We start from the raw sequence: 17,640 nt of genomic DNA on the forward strand, positions 1-17,640 counted from the left end.
GGCTGGAATCCCTGCCTTTGGTCCTTCATCAGAAGCTGCTGTTTTTAAGGGTTCCAAGAGCTTCATGAAGGATTTGTGGGACAAGCGTAACATTCCCAGTCAAGTAGTTTCCTAGTTGGACATGTAGCATTAGCTTTTCCTCCATTTGGTTTACGAACTTATCATCAAACCAAAAATCTGTTACTCTGAAAACAATATCGATTATGATATGTCGAATGCCACTGGATGTTGGTGACCGTCACATGGGACAATTAAGGAATTGGCATCTTGCCTTTTGCTGAATTATTCATACTCCATCGCATGCTTCATGGGAAAGACTTAGTTCCTCACGATGTTTGCGAATAATTGGTGCAGTATAAGACTTCTACAAACGCATCTGCAGTGAAGCTATGCATCTAGAAGCACGGGGGCACCCATTGTTATAAAATTGGACGGCTCAGCTGCTGGGAAAGGAGTTACTATTGCCATAACATTGGAGGAAGTATATGAAGCTATTGACTCGATGCTTGTGGTGGGGATTTTTGGTTCTGCTTGTTGCAAGGTCATGGTTGAGGAATATCCTGAAGGAGAGGAAGCTTCTTTCGTTGCACTGGTGGATGGGGAAAATGCCTTGCTCTTGATTCTGCTCAAGACCATAAACGAGTTGGGGACGGGGATACGAGGCCCGATACTGGTGAACGGGTGGGTACTCTCCGTCACATATCTTGACTCCACAGTTTCAATCTTAGTCCTGCGGCCCATCATTCTCCCTACTGTTGAAGGGACAGCGGTTGAAGGTTGCAAGTTTGTTGGCAGTCTCTATGCTGGACTCGTGATAGAGAAGAAATCTTGGATGCCTAAACTAACTGATTTGGAGATCTGAAACACCAGGTTTTCCGACACGTCTTTTATCAATATTTATTTATGACTCTGTGATGCTATCAAGAGTCCACCTTCAACAATAATGACCAATTTTGTATTGAAGTACCGAGTTGTGGCTGCTTAATGCTTCAGTTTCTGTGATCACTGGCAATCTCTGTCTTCTTTTTCTTGGGCTAAGATCTCTGGTCTCTATTTTCTACAATTTGAACATGGAGTCTTATAGTGAATATAGTGCAGAGTGCTGGGTACTCAAGGATGTACCAAATTATCCTATAACTATGTAGAAAAGATGCCATTAGAGATTGATAGGGTAGTTCATATCGGTGCACGGTAATCTTCAGTTTTTCATCCAATCCCTTCAGCAGCAGTTCTCCCTCCCCTGTAGGTGAGAATTCAATACTGTGAGCACGTGTGCTGCAAAAAAATTAAAGATACTAATATAAATGATCAGCAAATATGGAAGTTCATGTAGCTTTGATGTATGAGATGATTGTTATCAGTGTGAGATAAGTGATCATAATCTAGTGAACAGAGAAGACAATCCGGTAATGCCGTTGGGATTTCATCCTTGGCCTTAATGCTCCTACCTCTCAGCCTTTTCTTTGTCGCTCAACCTCGGTCCTTTTATTGTCATCTTGAAGTTTATACTTTATGGAATCACTATAATGTGCTGACAAGTTGACAATGAGAGCGCGTTTAGTCACCCTCTTGTGCTCCCTCTTACATATAGGTGTTGATATCTCACTTTCAGACTCGGCGCTTAGTGTTGCTGTCAGCGTGCAGGGAAGAGCTGCACTGAGCGACACTGAATTGGTTGCTTGGATCTGCCAATGTGGTGGTTATGGGCAAGGACAGCCTATCCGGGAGCCTACAGAAAGGGGAGCGTGATCTGGAATCTGGAAGAACCGGAGCTTGTTGCTCCATCTATTAAAATATTTCATGCCGGAACTGCTTTCATCTCAGATGGTAATTTTGTCGCAGCCGGGGTCATGTTCGCGGTTCACTCACCACCAGGGGATGAAACCGGAAGAAGCGCGAAATAGCTTACCAAGCAGTTGAAGCTATCAACTTGCCAGGAGGATTCTGCCAGCATGACATTGGGTATAGAGCACTTCCAAAGAAGCAATCTGCAAAGCAAACTAAAGCTAATGTTGACCAGGCAGGGCATGACATTTTGTACCGACATGGATGCCGCAACAGTTCATTGGGACATACATATCCTTTATCAGTATGGTGGGATAGACTGGCGATCCTCATCGTCACTGATGGTCTAAGAGTTCCATATTGGAGCAGTGGTTTACCGAACTGTAAGTATAGGCGGAGAGTATCGAAGATACATGAAAGGAGCGAGACCACTTCCCGAGTTTGGATTTCAGATTTGTCCCTTGGCGAAGGCAACCATCGGGTGGCTTTGCGATACTGGAGAAGGATGTCTATCCTATCTTGATTGGGTGGTTAACCTTCCATCTTCTTGAAAGAGTTACTTGTATCAGTCATGGATAAAAACTAGGGTTGAGTATGGTCCAAGTGGGCGGGAATCGAAAATTGCCCATCAAGAACCGGTCAAAAAATTGGAATCCGGAACTACTCGTTGATTCCTTGGACCTACCTAAGAACCGGATTGTTGGTTTGGTTAAGTTATCAAGTGAATCTATGGAACTGGTTCTCAATCCATACAGAATTGCATATATCAATTTATACCATCACACTCACTACAATATTGCCAAAGCACCAAAGGAACAGTATAAACAAAGGAGTATGTATTAAGATTTGAATAATAAAAAAGAAGCGCCATTGGAATTAGGGACACTAACTATTGATGGAAGCAAAGACTACATTGTTTGATGCACCTTTGAAGCCTTCCATCTGTAACTAAAACTAAAGGCTCAATATGTACAAAGCCGTGCAAAGCTATTTAACATGGTCCTCTGCATCATATGTACTAGACAGAAACTAGAGGTGGTAAAATGGGTCTCCATTTAAATCATAAATGGGTCATATATGGATCACTTATTTTTATTTTTATTTTTTGTGATAGGAGGAACCAGCTTGTACCGACAGTGCGCCGTAAACTCTCTGCAGTGACGCTAGCGGGAAACCACCACCCCAACGCCACGCTTAAATCGCCTAATGATCCACTGACCTCCTTGCAATGCTCCCGACCTCTCCGTGCAAAGCTATTTAACATGGTCCTCCGCATCATATGTACTAGACAGAAAATAGAGGTGGTAAAATGGGTCTCCATTTAAATCATAAATGGGTTATATACGGATCACTTATTTTTTATTTTTATTTTTTTGTGACAGGAGAAACCAGCTTGCACCGACGGTGCCACCGTAAACTCCTGGTGACGCTAGCAGAAACTACCACCCGACGCCACGCTTAAATCGCCCTAATGATCCACCAACCTCCCTGCAGCACTCCCGACCTCCCGTGGAGTGGAGCCTACCACGGAGCCACGAGTCGGTGGTGGATCACTTATTTTTTGAAGAAACTAATTAAATGAATTTAATAATTAAAGACTTAAGATAGGTGAGTCTTAAGTGGGTCATATATTGGTTGGATTTAGAACCCATTTTTAACTAAAATCTCACAATCTCTCTCTTCCCTCTTTAACTTTTAAAAAATATTTTTTTTTATAAAAATCAAAATTATAATTTTTTCTTTTTTTTTTTTTTTTTTTTTTTTTTTTCTTTCTTCTTCCTCCTTCCGGTGGCTAGCACAGCAATGGTTGGCAACTAATGAGGCAAGCCTCAAGCTCACGGCATCGGGCAAGCTCGATCTCGTTGAATCGGCGGCGAGGCCTCCTCGACATCCGACGAGGCTCGAACTCGCCAACGTCGGGCAAGACTCGAGCCTCGCCAAATCCGGCGGGGCGAGCTCGAGCCTCGCCCGATCTGGCGAGGTGGAGGCCTCGCCGACATCCGGTGAGGCTCGAGCCTCGCCCGATCTAGCGAGCTTGGAGCTCGTTGACATCGGCCGAGCGCGAGCTCAAGGCTCGCGTGTGGCCAATCGCGGCTGTCATCATGGCCGGTGACGGGCCAAAAAGAAGAAGAACAAAAAAGAAAAAAAAAAATTAAAAATTATATTCTTTAAAAATAAAAATTAATTAAATTTTGATTTTTAAAATAATTAAGCTTTCTTAGGTTTAGTTAAATGGGTTGAGTATAGATCAAGTAGGGTATGGGTCAAAAAATTTGCACTATAAATAATTAGATCATAAATGCGTTAAATGGATCGATTTGGATCGAACCATTTATGACCCGACCCATCCATTTAACGGATCTAAGAAATAGAGCAACTTAAGAAGTGGACAAAAGAGTAGCAAAAAGGCGTGAAAGAAAGTGAGCTAAAATTATATATATATATACTTTAGTCCCAATGGACATTTTCACACCTACAATCAAAGTTTAGACTGATCCCCCTGAAAAACACCAATTCTAGGCTAATTTGGTCCACTTCCGAGCCATTCTCAATTCCTTTGCATACCTCTAAAAAAAATCGCCTTAACCATCATTGAAAACCGGTATCGGTGGAGTAAAAAAGATAATCCAAACTGAAATTGAAACCGAATAAAAAAAAGAAAAATTCCCTGTCATTTCGAAGCGGGTTTCATTCGGTTCGGGCATTAAGTACAGAAGAAAACTACCATGAACACATCCATAAACTTGTTTCCAAACCTATCAACACATAAAGGAGGAAAACCTAGAAACATCTCCGACGCCATCCACTCCTCCACCTCCGCCCCCTCCCCTCGCCCGTCTCTCGCAACCATCTCTTTGCATTCGCCGGCAGCCTCGCCCGACCTGAACTCCCTCCCCCATCGGCCCCCTCCAGCTTCTCCGGGCAGCCTGCGATCGCGTACCCTCGGAACAGCGTCCCCTCGATGGGGAACTTTGTCCGGTTATTCTGCCGTGTCTATTGTGGCCGTGGTCTCTGAAATAGCTAGTATAAACACCTAAAGGGGGGTGAATAGGTGCACAAACAATTTATCGAAATACGGAAGCAATTCTTAGCATATGATAAAAAGGAAATTCTCTCTTGATTAACAAAATGAAATACGATCGAGGTAGAGAGAGTGAGGAAGAGAAAATTGAACACAGGATTTATAGTGGTTCGGCTTATTCCGAGCCTACATCCACTCTTCCGCACCGACGGCCACCGGCTGGATTTCACTATGATCAAAAGAGAAGTTACAGCACAGCTTTGCCTTGATTCCACAGTGTAGATGTTCTACCACACCTCCTCAAGGCTTCTCACAAATATAGACTCTCTTTTGTATACAAGTATTCGCTCAAAGGATTTGTCTAAACAAAAAAGAGCTTCAGACTTTGGAATTCTTCTATCGTGCACACCTTGAACAACTAAGACAGTCTTCCTTATATACTCCTTTATGCCATCATACCCGTTGGCACTTACCAAAGGAATTCCTCCAATCTACCCGTTGGACGGAATCAATTAGGAAGATTGTTCGAGCTATTAAAGGAACATGTTGATAGCCCATCAATCATGTTCGTCCATACAATCAGGATCTCGGTTTCCATAAGCAGAACCTTCCAATAATAATTAGGCAATCACCGGATCTTCAATTATCGAGTCAATCTTCGATCAACAAAGGACTCCGTTAAGTCTTCTCCAGCCACAAGATCTTCTCCAGTTGATAAGGTTAAATCCTTAATGAAACGTACGGTTCGAATAACCTTTCTTCAACGGATTAGAGACTGTCAATGAAGATAGACTTTGAGTTTTGAGTCTGGCTGTCAGGAGGTCTTCGGACTTTAAATAGCGAGTCTGCAAGCCTTGAGACTAGTGCGATAGAAACGATTTGTCAACTTCAAAACACTTCAAGAAGATTTCTCCAACAATCTCCCCTTTTTGATGGTGACAAAACTTTCTGCAGATTTGGATATTTTTGACTGCAAAACATTTCTCAAACACATATGCATATCTTATAGAGATAAATGGCTAACAGAATAACACTAGAATCTACAACCACAGAAAATAAGTTAGTCCAGTATATGATGAAGCCATTCATAAGATATCAATATTGGTTAATAGAAGCAGTCAAGTCCAAGTCTAGTTAAGTTCTTATCCAGACACAAACCAAAGTCAAACAGGTTCAAACCTCAAAACAATCCAACAAACAATACATTATCGGTTTGAGTACTTGCTTCGACTCGATCGATGGAGTAAATGCGAGACGATGGTAGATCAGCATAATCTTGCAGGTTTGGCGATGAAACTTCATGACCTTCTTACTGATGGGAAGGCGAGATGCATAAACATCCTCCGGTTCCGCTGGTGAGCGGCCCGACTCCTTCACTTGCATCGGGACATGAAGACTTCACACCTTTCTCACGATCTCCCCCTGTTTCCATGCCTACGGGTGGAGAAGAGTGTTCTTAGGTTCTCCTTCTTCTCTTCTTTCTTCTTGGTCTTTCCTCCTCTTTGTTTCTTTTTCAGCTTCTATTTCTTCTTCTTCCTTCTCCTCTGCTTCTTTTTGTCATTTGTTCCGATTCTTTCTAAAGAACAGGACGACTTAAATTCTTCAAAGCCAATGTAGAGATGGTGATGTCTTCCTCATCATATTCATCCTCAACGAGGAGAGCTCTTCTTCTTTTGGATGGAGCAACCATGGGCTCCTTCCCTTTTCTTTTAGCTGCAGAAGATATTTTATGAGATTTTGCAGGAGTCTTCTCCTTGAATTTCTCCAACTCCTTGCTCAGTTCCTTCATACGCATTTTGGTCACCATTTTCAGACCTACCACCATATGATCGCATGGTCAAACACAAAAGATTTGTGGAGGCTGAATATTGGATGTACGAATAACTTCGTAACAAGGCTTGGGTAAGGAGTTGACCTCTATCCTTCATCATTGCTCTATACATGTGAAACATCACAGTGTGAGTGAGAGAAAACCTTTTTCCAAAAAGAATGGCATACATCAGCTTGGCCTCTGAACTTGAAACATCAGTCTTGGAAGTTGATTTCGGTCGGAGGCAATTAATCACAATCTTGTGAAGCAAGATGTTGAATGCACCCATCCTTAAGTAGGTGATATTTTCATCTGTTCTCATGTCCTTCACTAGTTCAAGTGTGGCCCGAGCAATGGAAACTCTAATTGTTTGATATCTTCCTCTTTCGACTTCTAACACATCTGCCAGCATATTCATATCCACAACATAGTCTTGGTCTTTAACGCTGAAAGAGAATCTATTCGCATCTAAAAGCTTAGATTTCAATAGAAATATGCAGTTAATTCAGCATATGCCTCGCCAGAGTCGGAGCGAACTTTTCAAGTTGAAGATAACTTGAACTTTTCCCTCAAGTTCACATTCTTTGCATCTAGAAAATCAAAATCCACACTCCTAGGGTTTATTATCCCACGCTTCAGCAATTTGAGTACAGATCCTTTTGCTCCTTTGATCTGAACAAATCTCCCATTTTCCTTGATTTTCAACCGCAACCCATTTTCGGTTGAAATTGACTGTATAATTTATCATCACCATTCCCATCTACAGGATTCGGCCCCCAGTCACGAGGATCACTTGGGATATTTGCAAGGGTTTCCTCAGCCACCCCTTTTCGAGCAATTCCCAAACTTTCCATTTTTTTCAGAAAGATATATTCGTTCCCATGTCCTTTATCTTTAAGAAAATCATCAATGTATTTCAAAGGAGTACGAATTCCTTTTAGGGCACGATATAACTGGTAAATATAAGCGGGCTTTTGATTTCTTTTGAGTGCATCCTCGATGATTTCTTCCGTTGTTGATGATCAACGCCTTGAGGACTAGATGGAGGAGAATGAGCTGTTGAGAATGTTGTGGGCTCGCTTGCTATTCAGAGTCACTTCATCTTGATGTAAGATCGAAATGCGTAGGCCCCTCACTCATCCGCCGTGGTCCCCTACTTGCGATTCTTGAGGACTTTCTTGAAGATGACATCTTTCTCGGTTTTGGAAGATTCCTTGCTTGACTTTCCCGGGAAAGATGACAACTTTTTGAGGATTGAACAAAGAAGACAAACGGGAATGGAGGATCGATGCTTTCTAGGGTTTTTGAGAGAAAAATGAAGAGAAATCGACAGTGCACAATCGGTTTAAGAGGGATAAACGAACCGTCACAAAGGAAATAAAAATATGCATTTTCAAAATAACTGTCTTTTTCCGCAAAAATAGCCATTTCAAAAATAACTTCCTTTTTGAAAATGAAATGATGCAATATTTACGTCAATTAAATATAGCAACAATTTAAACACGGTCGACGATCGTACCTTTTCAAGATGAGATTCAAGGGAGAAAGACTTACGGTCGACGAACGTACCAAGACTTGTCTTTCGGATAAAGTCTTGTAAGTTTGAGTCGAAAGTCTTTAGACTTTGATATCCTCATACCTCAAAATGTTGAGTCTGGAACGTATAGATTCAAATTGATTTTCTCCAAAAGCTTTGTGAATATATCCGCGAGTTGATTCTTTGAGTCAACAAATTGAATTGAAACATCTCCATTTTGAACATGGTCTCTAATAAAGTGATGTCGAATCTCTATATGCTTTGCTCTTGAGTGGAGAATTGGACTTTTGGTGAGGTTGATAGCGATGGTTTTGTCGCAATTAATCTCCGTGCATGAGTCTTCAATTTCAAAGTCTCTTAGCTGTTGTTTTATCCATAGAATTTGCGAACAGCAGCTTCCTAGGGCTACATACTCCTTGTTGTTGAAAGAGACACGGTGCTTTGTTTCCTTGAAAACCAAGACAACGTCTGCTTCCAAGCAGCGGCAAGTTCCCGAAGTGCTCTTTCTATCAACTCGCAACCAGCCAGATCTGCGTCGAATATCCCGGAAGATTAAAGTCTCCCTTCTTAGGATACCAAAGACCGATGCTTGATGATGAAGCCACGTATTTAATGATGCGTTTCGCAGCTTGAGATGGGATTCTCTAGGATCGATTGAAACCTAGCACAGATGCAAACACTCAACAAAATGTTAGGTCTAGAAGCGGTAAGATAAAAAGTGAACCAATGATGCTCTGTACAGCTTTTGATCAACTTTCTTCCCTTCTTCATCTTTGTCTATCTTCAAAGAACTTGACATCGGTATGTCGGTCTTTTTGCATTTTTCCAGTCCAAATCTTTTGACAAGATCATTAACATATTTTCTTGATAAATAAAAGTTCCTTCCTTCAATTGTTTTATTTGAAGACCAAGAAAGAATGTTAACTCTCCCATCATACTCATTTCAAATTCATCTGCATAGACTTAGAAAATTTCTTGCACATATTTTCATTTGAAGATCCGAAAATAATGTCATCCACATATATTTGAACAAGTAAGAAACTTTTGATTTCCTTTTTGATAAATAAAGTCGTATCTACTTTACCTTTGACAAAACCATTTTGTATTAAAAACTTACTTAATCTGTTGTACCAAGCTCGAGGTGCTTGCTTTAAACCATACAAAGCCTTTTCGGTCCGAAGGCGAGTCTGGCTTCTTTGGGTCTTCAAACCCTGGTGGTTGTTCCACATAAACTTCCTCATGGATAAATCCATTTAGGAAGGCGCTTTTGCGTCCATTTGGAATAACCTGAAATTCTTATAACAAGCAAACGCAAGTAATAATCGAATAGCTTCTAACCTTGCTCTTTGGAGCGTAAGTCTCATCATAGTCTATTCCTTCTTCTTGCGTATATCCCTTGGCCACGAGTCTTGCTTTGTTTCGTACGACTTTTCCTTTCTCATTCATCTTGTTTCTGAACACCCATTTAGCTCCAATAACAGTTTTACCTTTTAGTTTGGATGTCAATTCCCAGACATCATTAATGCTGAACTGTCTGAGCTCTTCTTGCATAGCTTCAATCCAGCTTTCATCATATAAAGCTTCTTCTATGCTTTTTGGTTCAATTTCAGAAACAAGAGCCACAGCACTAGACTCTTCTCGCCTTTTGGATCTGGTGCGAATTCCTTCATTAATTTCACCGATCATAAGATCTTTGGGATGTTTGGACTTATGCTTCCAATTACTTGTTGATTTATGCGGTTGATGATCTCTCTCTTTGTTTGGATCTTCACGAACATCCCGATGCTGGTTTTCCAGTCCGAGATGCTTCTTGAGTTGTAAGCTTTGAAAGGTGCGGAGCGAGTTCGGACTCTTCTTATTGAGTCGACTTGATTCATCTTGTGTTGAGTCTTGAAATTTGACATTCATTGACTCCTCCACGGACTAGCTCTTCTTGCTATAGACTCGAAGGCTTTGCTTGATGTAGAATATCCAAGGAAGATACCTTCATCTGATCTTTCTTCAAACTTACCAACTCGGTCTTTCGCATTTTTCAATATAAAACATTTGCAACCGAATACATGAAAGTATGAAACAATAGGCTTCTTATCTTTGAACAATTCATAAGGGGTTTTCTCTAGAATAGGTCTTAAGAAGACTCTATTGATGATATAACAAGCTGTTGAAACGGCTTCAGCCCAAAATCGTGAAGAAATCTTGCTTTCAATTAAAAGAGTTCTAGCCATTTCTGAAGAGATCTGTTCTTTCTTTCCACAACTCCATTTTGCTGAGGAGTATATGGAGAAGAGAACACGTGATTAAAGCCAAATTCATCACAAAATTTTGTAAAATCTTGATTTTCAAATTCACCTCCATGATCTGTTCTTATACAAGAGATAACACATCCTTTTTCATTTTAAACCTTTTTAGCAAACTTTTCAAAATACGAGAAGGTTTCGGACTTACTTGCAAGGAAATATACCCAAGTAAAACGGGAGTAATCGTCCACAATTACTAGGCAATATTTCTTACCTCCAATACTCTGTGTTCTGGTTGGTCCGAAGAGAACCATATGCAGCAAATGTAGTACATGATTAATAGAGACATGATTTATTGGCTTAAATGAATTTCTTACCTGTTTTCCCATAATACATGGAGTGCATGGATCAGTCTTTTGATAAGGTAATTTGGGTAGTCCTCGAACAAGCTGTTTTGATGAGATTTTGGCTAATTGCTTCATGTTGACATGACCAAGCTTTCTGTGCCATAAGCTTGCTTCATCTTGAATTGAGATAAAACATTGCGATTCATTTGGTTTCACATCCAGAAGATAGATGTTTCCATGTCTTCGACCCATGAAAGACGAGTAGAGTCTTTGCGATTCCAGAACATATTCCTTCTTGAAAGAAGATCTTGAAACCGGTATCACACGGTTGACTAATGCTGAGAAGATTGTAATTGAGTCCTTCCACCAAGGAAACATTACTTATTGTGAGATTTCCAATTTTCACAGTTCCAAATCCCACAATACTTCCTTTCTTTGTTTCCTCCAAATGAGACTTTTCCACCATTTACTTGAGCAAGCTTTATAAAATAATTTGAGTCTCATGTCATGTGTCTTGAGCATCCCTTTGTCAAGATACCACTTTACATTTTTCTTGACGGTGACCTGCATTTAAAAAAGAGTCTCAAGCTTTCTTTGGTACCCAAACTTTCTTGGGTCCTTTGGTGTTAGTAACATAAGCGGTATTAGCCCATATTTTCTTAACGGGTTTCCAAACCATAGGACACTCTTTTTCAAAGTGATCAATTTGTTGCATTTTGAACATCCGAGAGCATTTCTACCTACAGATTTTACAAAAACCTTTTTGAAGTGATTTTTGTAAGCCTCTCTCGAGAGTCTTTTCTTAATTCTTTCTTTTACTTTAGGAAAATCAATTAAGGGAATTGTTTCTTTGTCATACCTAGACCGGACTTATTGAAGTAAGGTCTTTGAGCTGAAAGAATTTTCTCAAGTTTTCAGACCTATTGAAAATTTCTTTGAAATATTTGATAAGTCTATTTTTAAAGAGCATTTTCTTTTAAAAGATTATCTTCATTTTCTTTAAGAGTGGAAACAGTCAAGTCTAGACTTTTAACTCTTTCTACTAAAACATTTTCCTTTTGCTTTAAAGCTGAGTTTTCCTTTTCAGTTTGGAAATTCTTTTGAGAGAAGTCTTAAGACTAAAACACAGTTCATCAATGTATTTAGAAACTTTTACAGGAATTTTAAAATTACTTGCCTCAAATTCACTTGTCCGAGTCGATCCAGTGCGAGTCGGTGTGCCATCGGACATAGATTGGCATATTCATTATCACTTTCTTCACACTCCGTGTCACTCCAGGTTTCGACTTTGAAAGCTTTTCGAAACTTTTCAGCTTTTCCTTTCTTCTTCTTCAGAAGAGGACAATTGGGTCTGATGTGTCTTTTTTTCTTACATTCAAAGCGAGACTATGTCTTTGTTTGGTTCCTCATCATCAACGAGACTTGGTCGCTGTCTTTGAAAGCTTTGTTTCTTTGAGTTGAACCTTCTTCCTTTTCTATTCAGTTTTGAATCTTCTTATCATGAGAGCAAGCTCCTCATCATCCATATCTTCTTGAGAATCTGTATCATCGAGAATCATCATTTGATTTTAATGCAATGGATTTCTTACCTTTTGGATCTTCATCTTCATTGATCGTTCCACTTCATAAGACCGAAGAGTTCCAATTAGCTCGTCGACAGATAGTGGCATAATTCTTTGCGTCTCTCTTATCGAAGTCTTTATGTGATTCCAATCCCTGGAGAGTCCACGCAAGAGCTTGTTTTACCTTCATGGGATTAGAATTTGGGTTGACCTTGATTTTCAAGACCATTCACAATATCTGTAAAACGACTAAACATGTCGGATATTGATTCTCTGGTTTCATTCGAAGGCTTCGTATTGTGAGAAGAATGTTGATTCTTGTTTCCTTCACTCGATATGTTCCTTCATAGGTGATATGTAATCTGTCCCAAACTTCTTTTTCTTTGTACCACAAGAAGATATTCTATTATATTTAGTTGGTGATAAAGCACAATATAAGGAGTAAATTGCTTTTGCATCGAGTGCTTGTCTCTTGATTATTTCTTCTGAGACATTCCGCTAGTCTCATCGGTTTCTTTTCCTCTTTCGAGAGGCTGATGTAGTGGTAGGAGTAATTCTTTTTCTACAACGTCCCATTCCGGAGGATCCTTTGATCGAAGGAAAGCTTTCATCTTATTCTTCCGGATGTTGTAATCCTTTCCATCAAAGTAGGGTGGTGCAGTATTGCTTTGCCCTTCCATCAGCCCTGGTGCTAGCATACTAGCCATGGATCTTTTACTACGAAGTAAAACACTTCAAATAGAGTAAGTACACAGGCTCTGATACCAATTGAAATAGCTAGTATAAACACCTAGAGGGGGGTGAATAGGTGCACAAACAATTTATCGAAATACGGAAGCAATTCTTAGCATATGATAAAAAGGAAATTCTCTCTTGATTAACAAAATGAAATACGATCGAGGTAGAGAGAGTGAGGAAGAGAAAATTGAACACAGGATTTATAGTGGTTCGCTTATTCCGAGCCTACGTCCACTCTTCCACACTGACAGCCCACCGGCTGGATTTCACTATGATCAAAAAAAGAAGTTACAGCACAGCTTTGCCTTGATTCCACAGTGTAGATGTTCTACCACACCTCCTCAAGGCTTCTCACAAATATAGACTCTCTTTTGTATACAAGTATTCGCTCAAAGGATTTGTCTAAACAAAAGGAGCTTCAGACTTTGGAATTCTTCTATCGTGCACACCTTGAACAACTAAGACAGTCTTCCTTATATACTCCTTTATGCCATCATACCCGTTGGCACTTACCAAAGGAATTCCTCCAATCTACCCGTTGGACGGAATCAATTAGGAAGATTGTTCGAGCTATTAAAGGAACATGTTGATAGCCCATCAATCATGTTCGCCCATACAATCAGGATCTCGGTTTCCATAAGCAAAACCTTCCAATAATAATTAGGCAATCACCGGATCTTCAATTATCGAGTCAATCTTCGATCAACCAAAGGACTCCGTTAAGTCTTCTCCAGCCACAAGATCTTCTCCAGTTGATAAGGTTAAATCCTTAATGAAACGTACAGTTCTGAATAACCTTTCTTCAACGGATTAGAGACTGTCAATGAGGATAGACTTTGAGTTTTGAGTCTGGCTGTCCGGAGGTCTTCAGACTTTAAATAGCAGAGTCTGCAAGCCTTCAGACTAGACTGATAGAAACGATTTGTCAACTTCAAAACACTTCAAGAAGATTTCTCCAACAGTCTCTGCCGTCATCCCCATTGCCTCTGCCCTTGTTTATGTTGTCGCCCTCGTCGCTGATGTCCGTGTTGTTACCTCCATCCTCAATCAACTCTGTTGACTCTGTGAAGTACGAGGTAGGGTACTCTTATCGAGTGTTGTCCATGAATTCAATTACAATCATAAGATGAGCAACCACCAATACACTCATTACCCCATTTTTCTTTGGGTAATTAGAACATTAATAACTATTTGAGTACTTGGTAATTTCCTACCTTTTCAAACTACCAGAGAGCGCCATCTTTCCGGCACATTCTCAAATTTTGATTATTTTATAATACTATTTTATTTCGTGCATTATAAATTGGTATGTCTTCTTTGAACTTTCCAAAGCTAAATTTTTATAGTCGTACTAAATGGTTATATACCAATAAAAAAACGACAAAAATAATCTGTCAGCTGCCCTTTTGATATTCATGTCCAATGTCCATTAACAAATCTCCCTACCATCCATCATTAAGTAGTTAGCCTTTTAATTAGTTGAAACAGAAATTAGCTTCTTTATAGGACAGACAGAAATAAACAGGTTTGATTTGCCTGAGATAATCTGGTTCGATTTGCCATTAGAACATGCCCAGGAATCATGAGATCTCATGATAGCAGATCACAATTTGTTCTGCCTTGATTGGGCCAAGTGGTTAGTTGCCTGTCTTGGTGGATTAAGACTGGAAATGACAATTAGAGAACATGTTTGAACAGTACTAATCGATGGTCAATAAACTAATAAGCACTGATTCCACTAAGAAACTAGTTTTTAATGCTTATTAATTTGTAATTGATTTTGTCGTTTAGCCATGCCAAGGCCCTTCCTTAGATACTGTCTTCTGCTGGAAAAAGGTGGTATTCAGAACGGACGCAGCAGCAGTTTGTGCTTGCTGGTACTCTAGGAAATTATAATTAATGCTGAGGGAAGTGGCACTGAAATCTTCCGGATCTTGCCCATAGTTTGATTCACATGTTACAAATTTTCTTTCCTATTTTCATTTAAAAGCGAGAGACGGTATACATTCTTGAACAGTCCTCATGCACCAGATTAAATCCACCTCTCAGGTGTGGTAAAAGACAAGCAATCCGTACTAGCAGCACTACGAGACTAACACGAGATTATCCCTTCTTGGCATGGACCCCAAAAGGTCGTATCAAGTAATCGAACCCGAGACTTCATGCTTGTTGAAACACAACCACCCTTGTTGTTTTATTGCTCGATCAACACTTTTAGGTCTCGACTTTTATTTCTTTAGTTATTTTACTACATAGACCTTGCGAATCGAAATCTTAATTATGAGGAAAGAAACTGATTCATTCGATATCCTAGTAATAGTTAGAAAGTATACAAACGACTAGAATGTTTTTGGTAAGCAAGCATTATAATAGTTACTAATTTACAATGACATAAGCAAACGATAACTTTCATCTTTTTAATAGATGGTATAGGAAGTGAGCCTACTAAACATACTCAAAAAATTAAAGTAATGATTAAATTAATTATACTTCTGAAAAAAATGAGAATTATTCCTAGAGGAAAGAGAAAGGAATTATTATATTACTGGAGTCATTTTTTTTTTTTTTTGCTACTTAAAGAGAAAATGAAAAGGTCAGCTAAGAAAGGGAAGGTGGGGAACAATCTCAGTGCGCTTGTGAAGGCGTATTTCTTATAATTGTTGTTTGGCCCAAATTAGAAAATAAAATGGCCTTGAAAAAGGTGACCCCGTTAACAATGCCAAGGTACACCAAATTGAAAAATTGCCAGCCCAAATTTTTAAATAATTCTTAGGTTGGATGATGATGCATATGGGACAAATGTGGTCATAGGTTTGAGCCAAGTGTTAGGTGCTTGTCTCATGAGAATCACGATGAGAAAAACATAATAAAATAACTAGTATTTAATTAAACTTTATGATCTTATCATTCTGATTAATTGGAATATAATTTATACATGAACCTTACTAAAATAGGTGAAAATGCTCCGTTTAACTTCGTGTTAGGAGCTTGTCTTGTGGCCACTTTCCACGTTCTTTTGTTTTGTCTTCTGTTGGTGATACAAGATTATCCAGATCTGAGGAAGCTCTTTGATGATTTTTCTTCAAATTAATTCCGTTGACAAATTATAATTTAAAATTCTATTTTTGGAAGTTCATAAGATGGTCAATGGAGGTGGTCTCATTTTTGCATCTCTATGCTTCGCACTCTTTGACAAGTGTCGCTTTCTCCTCATTCTCTCTTTTCACTTTGATTTCGGTTGAATTACGTACGTTTTCTCCGTCATTAGTACTTTGATAATTAAGTCGCACGTGATTTTTCTGGTATTTGGAATTTTGAACACCTGACTAAATTATTACCGAGTGTTTCGCACGGTTTTAATTACAATCAAAATTACACAAAGGTTAATTTTCATAAAGAACAAAACTTCATTTTGTCGTCTATTAAAGATAGCTAGTGATAGTATATGGACCTTAAAACTTGGAGCCATCACGAATTCCCTCATTTTGGATGGAATTACATATTTGCACACTCTAGGCTTGACCTAAATCCAGCCTACGCTTGATGGGAAATATTAAAATATTAAAATATTAAATAATTACTTTATTTAGCAATTTAAACTTTTAAAATAGTTGACAATGATCACATGAAATCTCATACAGATCTAAGTTATTATATAAATATCTATAAATAGACTTTAGAGAATCAATTCGTATATGAAATGTCAACATTTGGCACCTATTATGATATTTTTGGCAGGGTAAATTTACAGGCCATATATTAAGATAACATTCAAAATAAGGCATATGTTGAGAAAAAAAATAGCAAAAAATGCAAAAGTCAAGTCATATCAAATTCAACCTCAATTTCGGGATTATTTAGACGTATCTAAGGTGTAAATGTGTCACTTTAGTCATTGCGCAAATGGGGCACCTCAATTCACTTGAGTTAAAAGTAGGAACTATTGCCTTATTGTGAATAAAGGTGAGTATGGTTTTAAGGTAAAATTAGGAACCGCAAAATTAGATCAATAGGAGCCGGTTTGGTTCCAAATTCTGGTAAGATCCGGCAAGGCCGACCCTTGCCGGAGCTCAGCCTCATCATGGCCAAGCAAGGTTAGCCCACCTGGCCGTGGCCGGTGGCTGGTCATCACCTATGGCCAGTGGCCAATCACCGACAAAATGAAGAAGAAAAAAGAGGGAAAGAAAGAAAAAAATAATAATTCCAAAATTAAAAAAAAAATATTAAAATATTATCAATAATTATCTATATCAGTGCTTGCAGTGCTACCACATAAGCAAGCTAGCTTCCACTTAAGCAATGTCTAGCCAAAATTAGCCAGAAAATTAAATTGGCACCAAGTCAAAACGTTTAGGACTAATTTAGCACTAATTCAAAAGATTTATGACTCAATTAGCACCATTAAAAGTTTAGAATTGAATTGACACTAATGTAATAGCTTTAGTTTTTTTTTTTTAAACAATTTTCCATCGTGTTTTTTGAACCGGACCGGAAACTAAGAACCAAAGAACTAGATTGGGAATCAGATCAAGAACCAAACCACAAACCTACATATCAATCATTTAATTATCACTCAGTCTTTTTATGCATGTTCTCGATCTG

At 39.1% G+C, this 17,640-nt stretch overlaps 1 pseudogene; it reads left to right on the plus strand.

Annotated features, from left to right (window-relative positions):
• The first annotated feature begins 1 nt into the window (after window position 1).
• Window positions 2-2,308, plus strand: LOC104446364 (annotated as a pseudogene).
• The last annotated feature ends 15,332 nt before the right edge of the window (window positions 2,309-17,640 follow it).

Source organism: Eucalyptus grandis, chromosome 2 (genome assembly GCF_016545825.1).
Source record: "Eucalyptus grandis isolate ANBG69807.140 chromosome 2, ASM1654582v1, whole genome shotgun sequence".
Taxonomy (NCBI): Eukaryota; Viridiplantae; Streptophyta; class Magnoliopsida; order Myrtales; family Myrtaceae; genus Eucalyptus; species Eucalyptus grandis.